The sequence below is a fragment of the Ursus americanus genome, chromosome 21 (assembly GCF_024610735.1).
Source record: "Ursus americanus isolate L20-20 chromosome 21, mUrsAme1.1.p, whole genome shotgun sequence".
NCBI classification, from domain to species: domain Eukaryota; kingdom Metazoa; phylum Chordata; class Mammalia; order Carnivora; family Ursidae; genus Ursus; species Ursus americanus.
In genome coordinates this window covers 21,682,325-21,685,007 of record NC_142147.1, presented here as the reverse complement: position 1 = coordinate 21,685,007, position 2,683 = coordinate 21,682,325, and the positions used below count along the sequence as shown (strand labels likewise).

Genomic DNA, 2,683 nt, shown 5'->3' with positions numbered 1-2,683 from the left:
AACCCCACCAAACTCTCATTTTCTTGCTAGAATCATCACAGGCCCTGACCTCCTCATTTTCTCTCCTCTTTTGTCAACACCTAATGTTGGCTCTTAGGCTGTTTTCCACAAAGAACACAGGTTTTTATAACACTGGCTGAGTTACGGTCAATGCTCCATGAGTAGGAAGTCATGTAATTGTGTTGGGGGAGCAGATCTGGGGGGCTGGCTTGGCCCACCCATCAGCTGGGGGGATTAGCTCCCACATTCCAGCTTGCATTACAAGACTCAAAATCATGGCCTGGAAAAATGACCATTTACTACAACGTGGACTTTCCAGGAAGTTCATGAATAATTGATATGTAACATGTTAAATTTATGAATGCCGCAAATTATCCTCAGCTATCCCACCACAAGCTGGTCCAGGCTCAAGCCGTGTCCTTGAGCCACAGTATTCTCTTCCTCAGGTTTTGCTTTGGCTTTTTGCTTTCGTGGGTTCTGATTCTGGAAAATGTTAGAGGTGATGGGACTTTGTCCCCTGCTCCACAGAGGTTCCCTCAGCTCCCAGAATTTATGAGGCCATCTGGGAAACCACCAGGGCAACAGTGTATTAAAAATAACATCCCAGAAATAGAGAGAGCTTATTCTGGGAATGCAAGAATGGTTTAAGACCAGGAAATCTATTAATATGTCACTTCCGTAGGTAGGATGAGAAAAACTAGTAGACGAGGCAAAGCCAGAGACCTCTCGGCCATGATAAATCCTGGTGATCTTAACTGATTGTTAACGTCACACTGAGCCACAGAGCTTTGGAATTGTTTCTCAGCATGTGGCTCGTGGAACATGAATTCCTAGAAATATTATGAGATGTTTGGGAAAAGCGTTTTATCCCCTGAACCCCCAAGATTGCTTTGTAGCCCTTAGTGGTCTTTGGAGCCAAACCAGCCTCAGTACCAGGCTCTTTATTCACCAGTATTTGAGAAGCGTCACTCCTCAGCCACCTTCCTTGGGGGGAAGCCTAGAGCTCCTCTGCCAGTGCGTCTTGTCCTAGGCTCTGGCTAAGTAAGACATAGATGGTCCTGGATTCAAAGCCTGGCTCTGCTTCTTGCAGGCAGGGCCCTCTGAGCACTTCACCCCTCTGAACCTCTATCACTTCATCTATAAAATGGGAACAGCAATCTCTGCTATGAACTATTCAAAGCACACTGCCCAGCAGGATGCTCGCACATAGTGTGTGCTCAATGTACGACAATGAAACCTTCAAATCATAAAGATAACCCCTAGACATAGATCTAAATGTGAAAGGCAAACCAGTAAAGCTTCAAGAGGAGAGCACCTTGGGTTTCTTAAGCAGATACAAAAATACCATTAAAAAATTGATAAGTTTGACTATATTAAAAGAAAGATCTTTGGTAGGAATTTGGGCTTTGAGGTGGGCAGGGGGCCAAGGAACTAACAGGACTGAGATGTGCACAGGGTCAAGGCCATGGCTGGAGCAAGCAGAAGGTTTTGAAAGACTTTCTTAATACATTCATCGTTTGCAACCTGCCCCAGGACATTGGAGAACGCTTCCCACGGAGGTTCCTGTCTGTAGAGGTGCTTGGAAGTGGTTAAGAGATCCCAAGACACAAAAGGGTCCTTCTTTACATCTTTGTGGAACAATCCACTTTTCCACAATTAGTTGCTTCCCTTTAATGGGTTAGTTCTTTGCCGGATACTCAAGAGAGAAGCAGCGCCATCAGTTACGACAGTTCAATGTCAAACAGTATTAACGGAGTATCATTCGTCTTGTGATGATACAGGAAAACTACTTTTGCAACCTAGGCCTCGTGTTCAATGAGGGGACCTAAAACAGCCTTTCTTCAAACAAGTGATAAGTAAAAAGCCCCGCAGGATTCCTTTTCGGTTGGAAAAATGCAAGTCTTAGCAGCAGCTGACAGGAAATGTGCGATATTTACCCGGCCTGTCTTTTGAGGATGACTCACATGACCGGTCCCTTAGGCGCCTCTCATTACCTATGTTTCAATGTTCGTGTCCGTTTAGTACCTCCATCCTGCAACGGTTTCTGCAGCAGAATGACGGTCCTTGGGTACTGAATCAAATTTACAAACAGACCCTTGTTCTGTTTTTATGATATGTTTTTGCTTTCTGTTCTCCGTCAAAGCCAGTGCTGAACAAAGAGAAAACACTGTGTGCACCTTTTTCCTCTTACATGTGTTCGTCACCTTGCCATCCCCGTGCCTCTCGTAAGAAGACAATGGCGCAGAGCTGGGCCTCTTGTTCTTGTGCGCTTAAAAATAAATCCTACTGCGAGAGAAATGCTGGATGTGCTAGGACCGAGCAGGAATTGAGATCGAAATGATGGGTAAACGTTCATTAAACCCTACGCTGAACTTCCGCCCCAACTGTGGTGATTCTATTTAGTTCAGTGTTTTTATTTAATACTCAATATAATTTATATTTCAAAAGCATTCAAAGAACACTCCACAGGTTTCTGAATATACAAATCCTGTTGTAAATTACACAGTGTCTGAGAATTTGATAGTCATGTTGTTTTAGATAATTGGATTTTACACTCAGTAGATGCGCCAGCGCGCCCGTTCGCGCAGCTGTCATTGATCATCCTGCTCCCTCCTGAGGGGGGTGTGGGGGTGCCCAGGGCTGTGGTTCCCAGCCCTTAGGGGGTGGCGGGGACACACGGCGC

The 2,683-nt window shown here is 45.2% G+C and overlaps 1 pseudogene; it reads left to right on the top strand.

Moving 5' to 3' along the window:
* Positions 1–1,445: 1,445 nt before the first annotated feature.
* Positions 1,446–1,819, top strand: LOC123803490 (nuclear envelope phosphatase-regulatory subunit 1 pseudogene; annotated as a pseudogene).
* Positions 1,820–2,683: the final 864 nt, after the last annotated feature.